This window comes from Notothenia rossii, assembly GCF_949606895.1.
Source record: "Notothenia rossii genome assembly, chromosome: 1".
Lineage (NCBI taxonomy): Eukaryota > Metazoa > Chordata > Actinopteri > Perciformes > Nototheniidae > Notothenia > Notothenia rossii.
Window position 1 is genome coordinate 26,196,335 of NC_136912.1, and position 18,189 is coordinate 26,214,523.

At 39.9% G+C, this 18,189-nt stretch overlaps 1 protein-coding gene and 1 long non-coding RNA gene across 5 annotated transcripts in view; one reads left to right on the forward strand and one right to left on the reverse strand.

Moving 5' to 3' along the window:
* Positions 1-18,189, forward strand: part of sgcz (sarcoglycan zeta) — a 422,317-nt gene that overhangs the window by 312,854 nt on the left and 91,274 nt on the right. The gene's annotated exons all lie outside the window — the stretch shown is intronic.
* On the reverse strand, positions 1,797-14,451 carry LOC307039364. The gene is made up of 3 exons (XR_013808207.1): positions 13,819-14,451; positions 11,981-12,077; positions 1,797-11,622 (listed from the first exon to the last, which is right to left on the reverse strand). It is a non-coding gene; the product is annotated as an uncharacterized lncRNA (long non-coding RNA).

Sequence of the window (18,189 nt, forward strand, 5' to 3'; positions counted from 1 at the left end):
AAGCACGACACACCAGGAGCATGGCCTGAGTTTTCCATCTTCTTGCACACACATTGCATTTATGGCTGGGCATTATGGAGAAAATCTAATATCATGATATTATAAATACCTCAATTTTGATATACCCAGGATTTCGTAGGGCTGATTATTGGTTCTTTCACAAAATGTTTGAAGTAAGACCATTTTTATAAATAATCATCAGTAATGTGACTAAGATGACTACAAGGGTAAAGGCAAAATAAAAGAACAGCAATAGCAAAAAGTACAACTTTCCCTCCCTGCTCGATTTGGCATCGCAGCTGGTGCTTTTTTGTTTTGTTTTTCATTGAAGTTACTATATTTTACAGATAATTTGCATGGTTATAGTTATTAACACCTGGTTTAATTTAGGAGCAGAACATTATTTAAATTATAACATAGTATAAACATCTGTTGAATTTTTTAACTCATCAACTATGACCTCCTTTTTCCTTTTTCCACAGTATGTCAACAGCATCTGGCTTCTGTTTGCTCCCATCATAATAATCACGCCCACTTGAAGGTTTTGTCAACATCAACATGTTTTGTTTGGGGCATTTGCCAACGACTGATGCTGTAGTTTCTTTTTAAGAGGACATTCTGTTTTGGCAGCAAGGCAACATTAACTATTTGGCACATATAACATGAAAATCAGCAAATGAGGTGTACTCATAAGTGACTGGTTTCAATGTCGGGGAGTACAAAGAGGAGGGTAATTCACCAACACCTAGTGGCCACTTGTGATATGACTCAGTTGGGAGATTATCACTGCTATGGTTGTGCTGCGTGATTTCCAGTTTTGAGGTTGTTGTATTTTTCCTTCTATTTTTATAGTTTGTATATAATGGATGATTTAAATAGTAGATGTGCAGTACTAGGATGATGATTATATTGTAAGCTGAAGGCTGTGGGATTATATTCAGAGCAGCAGGTCTTTTAGGATATATCAAGCTATGTTGCTATATTTAAAAAAACACACTATGGATTCACTGTTCCCTCTGTGCCTTGCCCTCGTTGCTCTATTTCCACAAAGACCTGCAGTGAAACACACACACACACACACACACACACACACACACACACACACACACACACACACACACACACATTTACTCTTTCCACTAGGCCCTATAATTGTCCCCATTGGGACCCCATGATGACCTATCGCTGCCACAGGAGGCACAAAGAAAATGTCATTTATTCTGCTCTCTTGTAGTGTCGCTTTCTTTTGATTTAACTTTTCTTTTTATGTCGCTCTTTTCCCTTTTGTTATGCCTCTCTTACCTATTCCACCTGTCTATGACTTGTCTTTCTCTCTCTATCGCTTTCTTTTTATGTTGGTTTGGTTCTGTCTTTCTCCCTCACCCCTGTAATGATACTGGTTCCCCAGAGACTGGCCTGGTTATGTGCAGTAGGCTGCCTGGATAAGTGCTTTACTTCCTGGGGAGGAAAAAGATCTCTGGCACACAAAGCGATGGTAGTGTAAATGTATGAATATAAAGGGACGGGGGTAAAGTAGAACACATGGCATGTCTTAGGAGTTGAAGCCAGCAAAAGGATGATTACAACTGAAAAACAGATGGAGATTGAAAAGCAATAATGAACATAGGAGATGAAATAAAAAAGTTTAAAGCAACAATAATTGAAGAACTCCTCTCAACCATGTCTTGTTCTGCTGCTTCAAGGAAGACTGGAAAATGTTGGGGGTGGGTGAAGGTGGGAGGATGCCATAACTTTATTTTTGCTGTTTGTCAGTTTTAGATTTATTACTCCTTCTGTCTGCCTCATACTTTCTCTGTGCTTCTCCTCTAGGGACCTGAGCTAGCTGAAACTTCTCCAACTCTGGAGCTGTAATTGAATAGCAGAGTTCTAATGGAACATTAGACTGTTCCCGTCTTGGCAGGCCCTATTGATTTTGACTTTGCAGCATTGTAAACAATCTGGGCTAAATGTAACTGAACGGATGCAGACCTTGGTATAGGCTATAATTCCAGGGCTTTTGCTGTTACACTGTTGCACTGTGGCATGTAACTGTTACAGTGTGGTGCTGTGTGACTTTTACTGCATGTTACCCAGGGCGGCTTTTGTTTGCAACTTTGAAAGAATAATAGCAAGTCATGTTTGTTTGTTTCGCTTTCTATTCATGCCTTATGTTTGTGATAAAGAACAAGGATGCCTCAAAGTACAACTGTCAAGCATACTTGATTTTAATTACGTGTCACCTGGGGTGCATGCTGCCGGTGGGTTTCATCTCACAATATTAGCTTTTTTGATTATATTTTCTTTTTGTTTGTGTTGCATCAAGGAAAGAGTGGCATGTTTTTATATCGACGTTGCTTTTCATCTTTGAGAAGTGCTACCTTTTGGGTAAAAACGTGTCATTTGGACACACTGTCAAAAGAAAGTCCAACTGCTATAAAGGTTTGATTTGTCATCTTTTAGTGGATGTGATTTGGTTCATTAACATTCTGTAGAGGTGAGGAGCTTTGATGCAATTCACATATTTTTACTACATAAAATACATTACTAGATGTTGCATTTGGTTGCATTTGTCCTGGTTGATAAGACCACAAAGGTGAGTCAAAAAGTATTGCGCTCAAGTTCCACTTTTCATACCTTAATGTTAAGGGTATTCCTACAACTACACTTGCCATGAACTGTTTCAATGCAATGCAGTGGGTTACAGGCTATGGGGATTATTTGATGTATTGAAAAAAATATGTATTACACACATCAAAGGTTATCCCTACGTTGTGGACTCCATGTAACATTTCAGGCCTTAGATCCATGTGATGCTTATTATTTGATCTCACGCAGCTTCTATTCCCTATCTTAAAATGCTTTCTTCACTGTATTTCATTATTTCCGTTCCCTATTGCTTTAAAAGTGTCTCACCAGTCTACCATAAAATAACACTCACCATGTGGCATCTCCAAGTCCAACAATTGTAACTTTATTTGATTTAAACAGCATGTCACCTATAGCTATTGAGAATTCCTCCAGCCTTCCGCCAGCGGATATGAGTGATTAAGACACACAGTCGGTGATAATAAGTGTCCACGTCAGAAGATGAGCCCTCCACAAAGGAGACACATGCAAATGGCTTGTCGGATGTCTAAGCTTTTTCAGTGTCGCCCACAACATAAAATATATTAAATAAAAAGTATTTTTATCTTTGAAAATAATAGAATAAAGAAAGTAAAGTTTGACTCAAAGAGGTTTGAAGAGATTAGCGGGGTCAGGGGGTTCCGTTGTGATTTGATCATTATGCGGAAAGCAAGAATATTTAGACTATGCTCAACAATATTGTGTGGATGTGCTTACGAGTGTGTATGTGTGTGCGCGACTGGCTGCATATTTTTCTGCCTGTGTGGGAAAATATTAGAAATTCCTATGTGTCCATATTATGAGTGTCCGGAGCGTACCGGGTTGCCAGACATGGTCGTGACCCATGTAAAAATAGTCTCCATTAACATTTAACAGTATTTTTTCAGAATGTCAGGCAAATGAAAGTCACATTGGCCCTGGAAGGGAAAGAGGAAATGAGACAAAATGAATAAGAATACTAATCCCTTGTTCCAAAAGATCACTCCATGCCTCCCTGCAGCTGCTGTCTCAGAGGTCACATCATACAAAATCCACAACAAATCCCCTCATCACAAAACTTGACTGGAGAAAAAGGGCACGTCACGCCGCACCATGTTAAATCTGCAAATGTTGATAGTGCTGTCATTAAAAAGGATATTGCTTCACCTAAAATCCATTGACATCCGCTTGCCGCTTCCTTGTCAAGCCAAAATAAGAACCATGAGAAACTGAAAGTAAAAGCCTTTGCAAATAATAGTGCTGGATGTGTGCCCATACGTTATTTTAGTTTGAAGAAGATTAAACCCCTTAAACCGATCTGTCATAGTTAAATCATATCTTATATACCGCAAACGGCCCCCTTCCCTAACCTAAGTAGATAATATGTTATCCCACTAAAGCTTTCAGGATAAATTGAAATAAAATGAAATACTGGTTCATATGTAATACCTTTACCTGGGTATAGTAAAAAATGTTAGCTTATGTTATTCAGCCTGTATTGTTTCAACCAAGACTAACAAAATGTTTAACTTGAAATCCTCTATTTCATCTCTTTCCTCACACCACTCCATGATGCTAAGCACTACCTGCTCTGGAACATCTTACCTTTCCTCGTAACTAATCCTGGCTCTAGGCAGTATATCCCTCCACATCCATAAATGCTGCATTGCTGCCATGGAGAAAGTAGTAACCATTGAACACAAGGCTATCAGCTGTGGGCCAACACTCCATTTAACATTTGATTTAGAGACCTACACATGGTCAGGGTTGTTGATAGTTGGCTGGCTCTTTTCTTGAGGGTAGTTTGTATGACCTTAACTAAAACTTAATCTATTCTTTTAGCTCTTTATAGCACTTTGTTTGTTCTATTTTAGATGGCTGGGTTTCTGTGCAGTAATTGGCATAATGATCAGGCAAGCAGATAGCTTTGTACTGACAAATGTATCTTGTAGCCCACAGCTAGTTTCAGTAATAGCATCAGTGGGAAAATGAGGGCCTATATTAGGGGAAGGGACAGTCGTGACAAAGATGTTTCATTCCCCAGCCAGAGCTACGCATTTACTCAAGTGCGTTAAAGCATTTGTTCAGTGCAATCACCATATCAAATTAAGTGTGTATAAAATATGCTCATACATGAGATGGATTCATGTTAACTGCACTGGCTCTAACACATAGCATGAATTATAGCATGATAAGTAAAGATATGTTTATAAAATAGTCTTTCATGATCAAACTGGTTTAGGGTAACCTCTAACCCTCTTACTGTACATACACTACTTTAATTTAGAGTACAAAGTCATGTTTCAATTAGTAATGTTTATTATTCAATTCTTTAAACACACTTACAGACACATATACTGTATATGTCCTATGTGTTTAAACTAATTCACTATTAATTTTTGATTCTATGTATATGATTGAAATGTATATAAGCAATCTAAACACGTTATTATACTAAAATAACTCACAACTTGTCCCTGTAGGTATCATGTATTCAAAGGTTGTTTCCAAGGGAACGGTCAGAATCCACTGTGTGAAATTAATTAACGGTGGACATTTGAATTAATTAACTGGACGTGAAGTGGCATTACACTGCTCTGGCCTTATGACATCAAATACACTCATCCAGACACACACAGGCAAAGACACACATGCTTGCGCTGAGAAAATTCACACAGATTAGATTTAATTATCAGTGTGTAGCTCATTGGTACAATGTGGTTCAGCCCTAATTACATATTGTACTGTTCCTCTCTGTGTTTGTGTGTGTGTGTGTGTGTGTGTGTGTGTGTGTGTGTGTGTGTGTGTGTGTGTGTGTGTGTGTGTGTGTGTGTGTGTGTGTGCGCATGTGTGTGCGTGTGTGTGTGTGTGTGTGTGTGTGTGTGTGTGTGTGTGTGTGTGTGTGTGTGTGTGTGTGTGTGTGTGTGTGTGTGTGTGTGTGTGTGTGTGTGTGTGTGTGTGTGTGTGTGTGTGTGTGTGTGTGTGTATTGAGAGAGGGGCGTGACAGAAAGTGGATCAGTTGCATTTCAGTTACATGACTGCAAACTAAGCAGGTTTCATTTTCTGCTGCTCGGCTCCAACATTTACTATTCTGTAGACTATTCTTACTTCTTATGCAAAGTCAGCTGAAAAGGCAAGCCTTTGGAGTTGCAATATTTGTCTCTTCTGAAACTCACACATTCCCTCTAGGAAAATACGAACAAACACCTGTGCTTTGAGTGTACAAGTATCCTCCCATTTCGGCTTTAAAGTGGCATTAAAAAATAGGGATGTCAATCCAATATCAAAAGCAACTTTTTAACTGATCACTTTTGGCGATAATAAGCTATTGAGCCACAACCCCTTGTTTTCTGTCTATTCTCATACAGTTGTTTTTCACATCAACCCACAGCCAACTCTCCCACTGTAAGCTCTCTGTATCACTCACTCCTTACAGCTCTGTGTGTTTGTAAGTGCAGGGGCTAAGCCACGACCACGGAACACTACCCACCAGAAATGAAAGCAAACAAAGTATGAGTATGCTTATTTATGGTATTTACCTAATTTATGTTTATTAGAGTATCTTTCATTGTTTGCTGTTGTATCAGATACATGATATTGTACGTATATAACACTCATTTAGTAGAAAACAGGGTTCAAGTTATACAGGTTGTGCACTAAGAGCAGTATAGTGTGCAGACACGTCTTGTTCCTTGATGGGGTTCTTCCAGGTAAAATAATAAAGGATTACGTCTGCCTTGACATAAAGGTCCACAGTCTCAGGGACAACAATTACAATTACACTGAGAGAATCCCAATGCTGTAATCAAATGTCAGCTTGGCACACCTGAGGTGATAACTGAAGATTCTCTTTTCCCTTAAGATGCGTGAGCCTGGCTCAAATGTAGAACAGAACAGCTTATATAATGCCCTGTTCCAAAAATGATGTGTGAGGACGCCAGCTTACAAGCAAGAGGACTCTGCCTAAGTTGAAACTGGCAAGTAGTTGCCTTGATCATTGCTCCTGCAGAATGCAGCAACATACAACATGTAAACCAGTACTGTATATTGGAATCCTAAAACACAAGAACCCTTAAAACTGTTAATCCAGAGTAATTGTGTTTCACTATAGTAATAATATCATAAGTCTATGACTGCAACGTTTGAAGAATAATTTGCAAGTGATATGTTAATGTCAATGGAGGGAATATTCAGTAAGTTAGTTAGTTCAATAAAAAGCTTCATGTTAATAATCATGTTAAGAGCTGTATTAGTATCATCACAGAACCAGCTATATTGTACGGAGCCCTGGAGAGTTAATTGAGAGAAAAATAAATAAAACGTGGCCACGTTTTACTTTCTCGTTCGCACGAGTTAATAAAGCGTGGCCTCGTTTTATTTAAATTGAGGGATTCCTGTCCGTGACTCACAGTATCTGCTGCCCACAGCTGTTTTATAGAAGGAAAACCTCCTTCACTTTATGAAATCTCTGCGGCACCAGTGGCCTGTACTACGAAGCAGGATTTGCTATTTACACTATTCATTCATGAAGTATGACGCTGCGCTGTCAGCACGCGTCTCCATGTTTGTGATTGGTCAAATGTTGCTAACCCCGTCCCTTTCACGTGAACGCGCTCTCAGCCGATCAGAGAAACCCTGGTTGATGTACTGAGTTGATAACCAGCTTCGTAGGACCGCTTATCGACATTGCGTTTGTTTGGGTTAGTTAAGCCGGGTAACTCAAACATATCCAGGGTCTGTTGAACTGGCTTCGTCTTACAGGGCACTGGAGGCAGTAACGTGTAACTCAGCAGAATCTGAGAAGAGCAGCACAAGCTGCAAAGAGCTGTGCCTTTTACTGTTTACTTCAATGCGTTTCCCTTCATTAGAACAGCTGAATAGAGATCGAGGCTGCTACGTTTAACCACACACACCTCTACACACATCGAACTGCACGATTATTCCCCCTATTACTCGTTTTATGAAGGAGATGTCCTGTCACCGGGCGCATGACGTGTGTGTGTGTGTGTGTGTGTGTGTGTGTGTGTGTGTGTGTGTGTGTGTGTGTGTGTGTGTGTGTGTGTGTGTGTGCGGTCAACTCCGCTCGGTGTGCGTGTTCGGTGTGTTTGTGTGTGTCCGACACCACCGGCATTTGTTTTCAAATTACCACGAACAGTAATTTACACAAATCTCACAAATCTGGTTCTCCATAGTTATATGTGTATTCCCAAATCAAAGAAATTTGTTTAATCTTAATCTCGATGTGCTAGTCCTGCCGGAGTGCACCGGAACGAACGATACTATCATAAACAAATGACTTGAGAACCAGTTCTAGCCCACTCGTGTGTCTTTCCTGCCTCGTGTATCCTGTCCTGTTCTTACCTTCTACGTCTCGAGTACCATTTAAAGTTATTTCAAGCTTCTACCTTTCCATTTGCAATCACACTCGAAATTGAAATCTCTCAAATCAACATGGAACATTGAAAATAACATGGTTTATATAACTGTAGCCCTCAAGCCTATAAGGATAAATGGTGGCAAAGTCATCTCTCTCATTCCGCTATTCCCCTTTGAATGCCGAGCAATAATGACACCATGTTCACTGCATAGTCAAGGAAATGAATACATTCCAACAGGTTAATTTAACTACTGTACACCACCCTCTGTCCCTTATATCTACATCATGCATTATCCCTCAGATCAATTCCCAGCTGTGTCTTTCACACGCTCCTCTCATCTCTGTCAACTGTTCCCATGTCCCATTTTATGCAATGTTTCCCCATCAAGAGCATCCACTTCATCTCTCTCATGTCCCATACTTGTAAACCATTCCCAGTAATTATAGAGGCATCGACTCGACTGTGGATTTCATCACATGCCTGAGAGCTCTGCAGATGCCAACATCAGGAAATCCCTGTCACGGCAATGAGACACTAACAGACCACAAGACATGCTGAAATGCTTGAGAATGAGCCAAAAAGCCCAGAGGCCCTTTGATTAAAGCCTCAGAAACTAAATGCAAACACAATCACACTCCACTCAAACTGTGTTGGAGATGAGGTTTGTAGATTATCTTAATGCAAATAGTGATGAAATCACACAAACATTGCACAGGCAAATAAGCTAAGTAATTTATGATCTCACCGAATAAAGAGCTAATGGTTACACTTTATGGGTTCGTGGCATAGAATGCATTCTCAAGAACCTTGTACCACAAACACTTTATGTCCTTAAAGAGAAAGTCCCAAAAAATCTTGCTTCTAAGCAGACACATAATTATGCTGCATTTTTGTTCTTGTACTATTTAACAGGATTTGGTCTTTTTAGAAAATAAGAACATGAAAACTCCCAGCAGCCTCATGCCCCCAGTGAATCACAGTATTCAGTTTGAAGCATCCATATCCCTTCCAACCCTGCTCCAGCGGGGGAGAGAGAGGCTCAGCATACATTATTCAATAGCTCTGACTATGGGATAACAAGCTGGTGAGGCCGGGCTGGATAAAAGACACATCAGTAAGTGTTGAAAGAAAGAGATCTATTTAATTGACTGGTCACTCTGGGACATAACACATGTCGGTGCATTTAGGTACTCAGCGTCTCATACTTCCTCTCCTCTGTACATCAATACCTGGTAAAACAAAAATGCCTGCGATGAAAGCTATATCCCTGTCAATTCTGCTGTTATTTCCCCCCCTCTGTCGTTCGGTTTTGTGTCATCTCTTTTAACCACAGCTGCACTCTGTATTTAATGTAGATCATGTTTGAAACCAATAACCTTGAGGCAAAAGATAAGCCAGAGCATTCCTGTGTTATATTTCCTTTCGCAATGATAACTGTGATCTAGATAAGTGCTGGAACTTTCAGCCTTAAGGCTAGTAATAGTCAGTGTTATTTGTCTTTGCTAGCTATGAATGATATCTGATCAATCTAGCTTTGATTGGATGGATTGGCCTGACTTTGTTGAGGTGACAAGGTTAAGGAGAAGAGTCTTTATCGCCATTAAAGGGGGAAATGGGCTTTAAGCACACACAGATACACACTCCAGCACTTTATATGTCGGAGTTCAGCACAAATGGAAAAAGGATCTGTTATGATCCCCCGGGGAATTGGATGAAACAGAGACAGCAAGGAAACTATAGGAAGGAGGGACACTAGAGTACGGTGGCCGGCTGGTGCAAACGCCGAACAACGGCCAAAAACACATGAATTAGCAGGAAACAGCTGCAAATCCTGAAATAAAAAACAAACAAATCCTGAAAACAAATACAACCAAAAAACGCTGCATTTACAGAAATGATGCAAACTAAATACAACACACAAACCCCGAAAACAAACGCAACAAAAAAACGCTGCAAATACCAAAACGATATGCAAAGTCCAAAGCATGTACATATCCCAAAAACACATACAAAACAAAAAGCATTCCGGAAGTGCTCCAGGCCTCTAGGGGGCGTGCTACGTGGAACAGATTGATGTCTGACCAGACATAGAGAGAACAGAACAAGAGTGCTGCAAATTGAATCCGGAGGAAACTCAAAAGTTGATCGAAGTGGAAAAAGTCGATATATAAGAAGGTAAGTTTTGTTTTGATACAAAGAGCGTCATATTTACCCAGCTAGCGTTAGCTTGTTTGGTAAAAGAGTTTGCAAGTCAAGAGACAGCACTGTGCACCTAAATGTAACACTTTACATCATATAGATATATTATAACCAGAGAGGAGTTGGTTTATTGTGCCCCAATGTAAATCCTAATGTGAGAGTTAAAGGACGGTCAACAATATAATGTACCTTGGTCAGTTTGGATTTATCGTGGCATATATTCTTAATTAAAGTTAATTTATTTTATTTCAGTCATTTGTGTGTATGCAGGTGTGGGACATTCCAAATGTTCCAAAAGTGAGCACTCCACAAATGGACAACAGTTTGCCAGGGTAAAATAAAACATTGTCAACATATTATTTTGTGCCACAAGAAGCAGAATGTTTTAACAGTACAGTAGTTTGAATATATTTGTTGTTTACCTTTATCAGACCTTTCAGGCACCCACAACCAGCGTCTGATCGGGTAAGACTAATTAAAAATGTAAGTATACCATGTAGGTTTGAATTTGTGAACATGAGATCAATAAATACCTTTGTGTGCACTTATTTCCTGGGTAAAAATAGGATGGAGAACCAACCCCATTCCAGGAAGAGGTCCAGTCTGCCCCGGGTCAGAACAACTTCTATAGGTAAATGATGTTGACAGTTGCATCGTGCCAGTTGTTTGCTGTGTATCTTTATTTTACATTTGTTTGTTTGTATAGCCTCCAATCTCAGTGGGTAACAATCCCAGGAAGCAGAATAATTATACTTTCATACATTTCCAAATGACACCCACAATATCTTACATTTTAGTGAAGACGATACAAAAAACACCCACAAATATTTTTCAAAGATCAGATATTGTTTCCTGCATCCATTTCAAATGTTTACAAGGATTGTGTAGGAGTATGACAAAGTGCTGTTGTCAGTTTAGAACCCAATGTATTAAAAAAAACAGGAAGAGGATCAACATCCTTTTGTAAATATGACTGTCATGCATATATTATGTATTTGAAAATAATTATTCAACTGTCTTCTCACTGCAGCAACTACACAGCTGTGTATGCACTTATCATTATTGATAGCCAGTCTGAGCCAGAAGACAAAATGGAGCGAAGGTATTAATTGTTACTATTACCACTTCATTTTTCTATTCTATACTGTAAATCTTATTACTAGCTTCATCATTTAATATTACAATACATCACTTTGTCTTTCCCAGCACAGGATACCAGACTGTGACACACATTGTTGCAGAACTCTCTGCGAAAAGAACAAATACATCTGGAAGCAAGTTCAATATTAATAGAGCCAATGTGTTGGATGGAGCAATCCGCGGCTTCAAAGGTGCCTCATTCGACTCCTCTCATGAGATGTCAGTTAAGTTCACTGATGATGAGGGACACACTGAGGATGGAGTGGACACTGGTGGTCCCAAGCGTGAGTTCCTGACCCTCCTTATGGAATGCGAAGAAAACATCACGTCAGCAACTGTTTGTGCCCCATGGCGGTGTGACTTTCCCAGCCGACCACTGTCTCAAAATCTGATTCTAAATGTATAATGTTCTCTATAAAGATAGAACTAATACACAATTACGAATTTATAATATAAGCTGTTTTGTTTATTTAATCATGCATTGGTCTACAATTGAATAATGGCTTCTACATATTTCACATAAAGAGACAATGAAAACATGTGTCCTTCCCTCTGATATCTAGTGTATGCATCTGCCAATTAGTATTCTAAACAGAGTAGTTTGTTGAATCCTAATTTCTTACATTTGAAACAGATACAATACAAAAAAGTGAACTTACTGTTGTGTTCAACTTCTGCCAAAAACTGTACATGTTTGCCACAGAACACTTGAACTGTCCCCAGATGTTGGCCAAAGAAAGGACAAAACATGGCAGCCTGAAAAGACATACATTGATGTAGTAAATCCATTTAATCAAGTCAATCAAAAACACATAGTCTAAATAGTGGTTAGCTCAATAAATAGAAAGACACATCATGTTTACCGTTGAATCTGTGTTTTGTCTCTCTCTCTCTCTCGAATGTCTTCTCTATATTTGTTCTTGAGCATGTCTAATTTACACTACTATCCTGTCATTACTTTGTCCCTCTTCACATTTTGTCACTTCTCTCTCTCTCTTTCTCTCTCAATTCAATCAGGGCTGCCAACACTCACGCATTGAGCGTGAGAGTCACGCAATTAACCCATATCTCAAGCACTCACGCCACACATGCCTTTCCTCACGCTAAGTTTTCGTCCAAAATAAATGTATATAAATATACAAATAAAGTGAAGGAACAGCAAACCGGGCGATCTATGAAATGAGACGGTCTTCTGGCTTAGTTCAGTAAAGTTGGAACGATATTGGGAGATTCGGATTTCACGGATCAATAACTCATGAAAAAACGTTATTCAGACACAAATGACGTCTCCTAAGTACCGTGGTAAGGTTCACAAAAAGAGATTTATGGATACAGCTCTCAACACTCATATGAAACAGACCTGTATATATTTCAATACTCCAAAAACCATTAGAATATGCTCACAACCAATAACACATCATTGATATACTCCTCTCTCCTATCTTTATCTTACCTAGTCTGCATTCTTTCTTTTTATTTATGCATATTTTACTAATCACTTCCCTTTCAAACTGTGTTTTACATTTTTTACTGACATTGGAATTACTTTTAAACTTATTTTGAACAACTATATTAAATAGATGGAAATATTTGTTGAGACCAAACCGTTTGAGACCCACTGAGATAACTAAAGTTTACAATCACTCAGAGTCCTTTACCTCCCTGAGCTGATGTTATCTCAACCTCTCAGTCCGACAGGAGAGGACTCTCCCTCTCCTTATTGTTGAAACAGCTACTAATCTAATCTCCGAGCTAGCACCAGATGCTAACAACAACCCCCGTAACTCTCTCTCTCTCTCTCTCTCTCTCTCTCTGTCTCTCCCTGTCTCTCCCTGTCTCTCTCTGTCTCTCTCTGTCTCTCTCTGTTTCTCTCTCTCCCTGTCTCTCCCTGTCTCTCTCTGTCTCTCTCACACAAAATGCGCTCCTGCCACACACACACACACACAGACAGACGCTCCTCCGTGACGATGACCACTTGCGTAAAAAAATAAATAAAAGATTTGAAAAGTGGGGAGGACACAAACGGGATTTTTAAAAGTGGGGGGGACATGTCCCCCCTGTCCCCAGTGGAAATTACGCCCATGCACACATCAATAGTCTCCCGTGTGTCATACTACAGCAAGGAGTTTGGAAGAATATGCTTTTGAATAATTTTGGGGAATATTTATGATGTAAAATCTTCAATAAATATGGCATCATCTTCAATAACATATATATTTCTACCAAACTCACTATTTGCATTGTTGTTGTTAGCATCTGGTTAGCTAGCTACGCTAACGGATATTAGAAGCTGTTTCTAAAAGAATGAGAGGGACGGCCCGTCCACACAGCGGCATGCGTTGACGCTTGGCGGTGGGCGTATCTGAAGCTTGGGAATTTTTTGCGAGCAACGCGACCAACAACATCAAATGAATCTCCCGCCCCCGACATACAAATCAATAGCAATGTTAAAACGAAGTAAACTGGATATAAAATCCCCAAACAGGCAAAAACCTACCAGTTTCACCCCTGTCTCTGCCACCTCCCTCCATGCCTGACTCCTCCGGTTTGTATCCTGGTAGATGAACAGAGACTGATCATACAGCACCGGGTGATTCACTACCGCTATAATGAATTTTTCTCAATTTTTTGGAATATGAGGAAATGAACTGCATAGTCTCTCCCAGCATACACGCGGTTTGATTGGCTAGAGCTTGTACCAGCAGATTTGAATAAACGGGATTTCATTGGCTGACGCTTCTGCCGAAATGCCAAAAGTTGAACATTGCTGAACTTTTGAAGCGAGCAACGCCAGCAACGCATCGCGTCGCTTCCCAAAATGCAGTTCTGCAAAAAGTGACGTCACCCCATTCAAAGTGAATGGTGAAGCATCAACGCACGCCGCTGTGTGGACGGGCCGGGAGAGCTCTGTCCTGTCAGACTGAGAGATAACTGCAGCTCAGTGAGGTAAGGGACTCTGCGTGTTTAGATAGTTAACTTTAGTCTAGTTATCTCAGTGGGTCTCAAAGGTTTTGGTCACCATTTATGAGAATAAATGAAAAACAATTATGAAATACAATATGACAGTAAAACAAGAATACATTTTAAAAGGTGAGTGATTTGTAAAATATCCATAAAGAAAAAGAAAATCTGTTTACAGTTCTGTTTCAAATGGATGTTGAGAGATGTATCCATAAATTCATTTAGCTCTCAAAGTGCACCAGGTTGATGCATTTAACTTCAATGTTTAAACCCCCCCCCCCCCCCCCACACACACACACACACTTATAAAATAGCACTTTACCTCTGCATACACCTATATGCCATTTTATATGCTGTGAGCTGATTATCGAGCCTTCATTGTAAGAGGTACACTGTGTGTGCGTATTCCACTGTGTTCTACTGTAGCACATGGTTATGGAAACCCTAGTTTGTACATGTTCAATACATTTGTAACACCGTACAGATTAACGTTTCTTTTTTCGGTTCACCAAAAAAAATCTCACTCCAAGCTGAACTCAAATGTTGGCAGCCCTGATTCAATAGCTTTATTAGCATGACCATAGTTACAGGCAATTGCTAAAGCTCTGTATAGTTGCAACATCTATACACAAATACATACATATAAACAAACTGCTAAGAATTCAAATGTCCTTTTTCTGCGTTACTCACTATGGCCCGTGTTATTTGCCTGCACTTGATTTTTCATCTCTTTTAACAATGTTCTTCCCTCACTTTATCTTCTCTTCACCTGAAGCTCTCCTCTCCTCAGCTGGTGTAGTAGTTAGGCACACTAACGCTAGCTATATAAATATGACGCTCTATGTATAAAAACTAGGGCCGGGACTTTAACGCGTTAATTAAGATTAATTAATTACACAAACATTAACGCGTTAAAAAAATTTACGCATTTTAATCGCACTTATTTTTGCGCTGCGGAACGTTTCTCACTGGATGAGTTTCAGGCGTACCGATTATACTGGAGCACCAACTAACGTTCATGACTTCAGACAACAACAAACTAAAGTGAACAATAATCAAACATGAACGAAGGTGCTCGTGGATCGCCGGAGCTGTTAGATTAACATTAACATGCTTATTGTAGTTGTAAGTGCACTGCCTTGCGGCCGTAGCACCGTCCTTGATGGAGCATATGTGTGGACTGGACCTGCATTTTACAGGAAGGGAGTGAGCAGAGAGTAGAGTAGTTGTCGATTCTTGTTCTGTTTTCTGTGAATATCTGCCTCACCCTCTCAGACTTTGAGTTGCGCGCGCTGCTAAAGAGACGTGTTACCATGGAAACCAACAATGGTGTAGCTGTATTAAAGTCCGAGTGGAAACAGTCGTGTGTAAATCTGATTTTGTCAGAAATCGGGAGAAATGCGGGAGAAATATGACCCCGGGAGGAAACCTGGAGAGGGCAGTGAAATCGGGAGTCTCCCGCGAAAATCGGGAGGGTTGACAAGTATGACCCACACTCAACCAGATGACTGGTTTCAGGGCCAGGATAACTAAGTCCACGTCTGAAAAAATAACCAGCTCACTGGATTGCACTTGACTGTAAACCACTTGGAGTGGTAGAAGAGAAGGGGCTGCAAAAGGTACTACAGATTGCATCGTCTGACAAAACATATGAGCTGCCATGCAGAAAGCCAGTGACAAAAAGAATCCAGCAGCTTTATGAGAATGAAAAGGAAGATAAAGAGAATGTATTGGAGAAAGCCGAATGTGTTGCCCTGACTGGGGATCATTGGACCTCGGTAAGCAATTCAAATGACCTCTGTGTGACGGCACACTTTATTGACATCTTCTCACTGTTCTCAGGTCAAATATTTATATGCGATTAAAAATGCGATTAATTTCGATTAATTAATTACAAAACCTTTAATTAATTAGATTTATTTTTTTAATCGAGTCCCGGCCCTAATAAAAACAAAACTTACCTTCTTATCTTTCTCCACTTAAATGAACTTTCTTTCCTCCCGATTTCCATCACTCTTGTTCGTTCTCTCTATGTCTGGTCAGACATCAATCTGTTCCACGTAGCGCGCCCCCTAGAGGCCTGGAGCACTTCCGGAATGTTTTTTTTTGTATGTGTTTTGGGATTTGTACGTGCTTTGGACTTTGCATATCGTTTTGGTATTTGCAGCTATTTTTTGTTGCGTTTGTTTTCGGGGTTTGTGTGTTGTATTTAGTTTGCATCATTTCGGTAAATGCAACATTTTTGTGTTGTATTTGTTTTCAGGATTTGTTTGTTTTTCATTTCATTATTTGCAGGTGTTTCCTGCTTATGTATGCGTTTTGGGCCGTTGTTCCGCGTTTGCACCTGTCGGCCACCATACTAGAGCAATACAAAACACATATAAAGCTATATCAGGTTTTTAATGAGTTTTGAAACACACAATGACATTCTTGAAATATTGCTTTTGGAATCCATGACTCCGCCTTGAAGCCAATGTGCCAACAAAAGCACGAAAAGCATTACATTTAGAGCAATTGGTGAAGGGAGTTTTTTTAAATGTATATATAAAAAGTGTTCATATGACTGTAATATATTTGCTGCAAAAATACACACAAGCACTCATACCTTTAAACTCACACAGGGGAACAAGGTCAAATAGTGTCACAATTGCAATGTATTAAAGACCCACAGTTACCCAGATAAAGAGCAGTCACCTTTCGAACATGTGCACACAAACACACACACACACACACACACACACACACACACACACACACACACACACACACACACACACACACACACACACACACACACACACACACACACACACACACACACACACACACACACACACACACAAGCAAACTTCTTCAGAGTTAACTTATTCCTCTCTCACCTCAAGTATTTGTACCACGGGGGAATATTTCATGGCAAATGGAGCGTTGTGACTTTATCTGCTCTGCTCTGCTCTCCTCCTCCGTCCTCTCCACTTATCTTGTCTCTTCTCCATAACCATACCAAAGGACTTGAGGGAAAAAGTAGCCATTGCTGTTTCTAAATGTTGATGTGCCTCTGTGTACCCCTAACATTTCTCTTTGAACGCCAGCTGTCTACTTAATGATCCTGCATGTTTAAATATAATGAGCTTGATTGTGAGTGTTTTTCAGACCTGCCTGTGTATTTATTTTATATCATGGATTAGTTCTGCGGGTTTTATACTGTAGTCCCACAGAGCAGGATCATGATACTCCACCTCACTGCTTCATTGCCATAACAACACTATTGATTTCACTCTTACTTCATCCATGTTTAAAACAGTCACAGATACACAAGGTTCAGGAAGTGGATTTCTGCACAGTGAGTCACATGCACTGCCACTTTTCACCACTCTGTGTGCAGTAGGGATGTGCATCTCCACCACTGAGGCCGATGCGATGCGCATCTCGATATGTTGCCACGATACGATACATTAACGATAAATTTGAAACACCAGGCGATGCAATACGATACGATTCACCCCTGTTGCGATACAGTTCGATACAATTTGATTCAACATTATGCGATTCGGGGCGATACGATGCGATTCAACACGATGCAAAAATAATGATACTTCAATATGGTACGACAGAGGATTTTTGTTTTATTCCTTATATGCAGCAAACCCTACATTAACAAAAAAGTGCTTTACATATTTGGTATTGCACATCCCATCATGCCGTTTATTCTTTTTACCTTTAAAAGCTCTCCAGAGTACAATTGTATAACACCTCACAGTTAAACAATGTAAGGATGCATTGCTCATGATTAACAATGTGCAAATAACAGCTACCATAGAGCAATGCCCATACAGCTGCCAGCCTGATGTGCTTAACACTCATTCATAGGCTAACTCACCAGTGAGCAGAAAGCAGTGGGTTCTATATG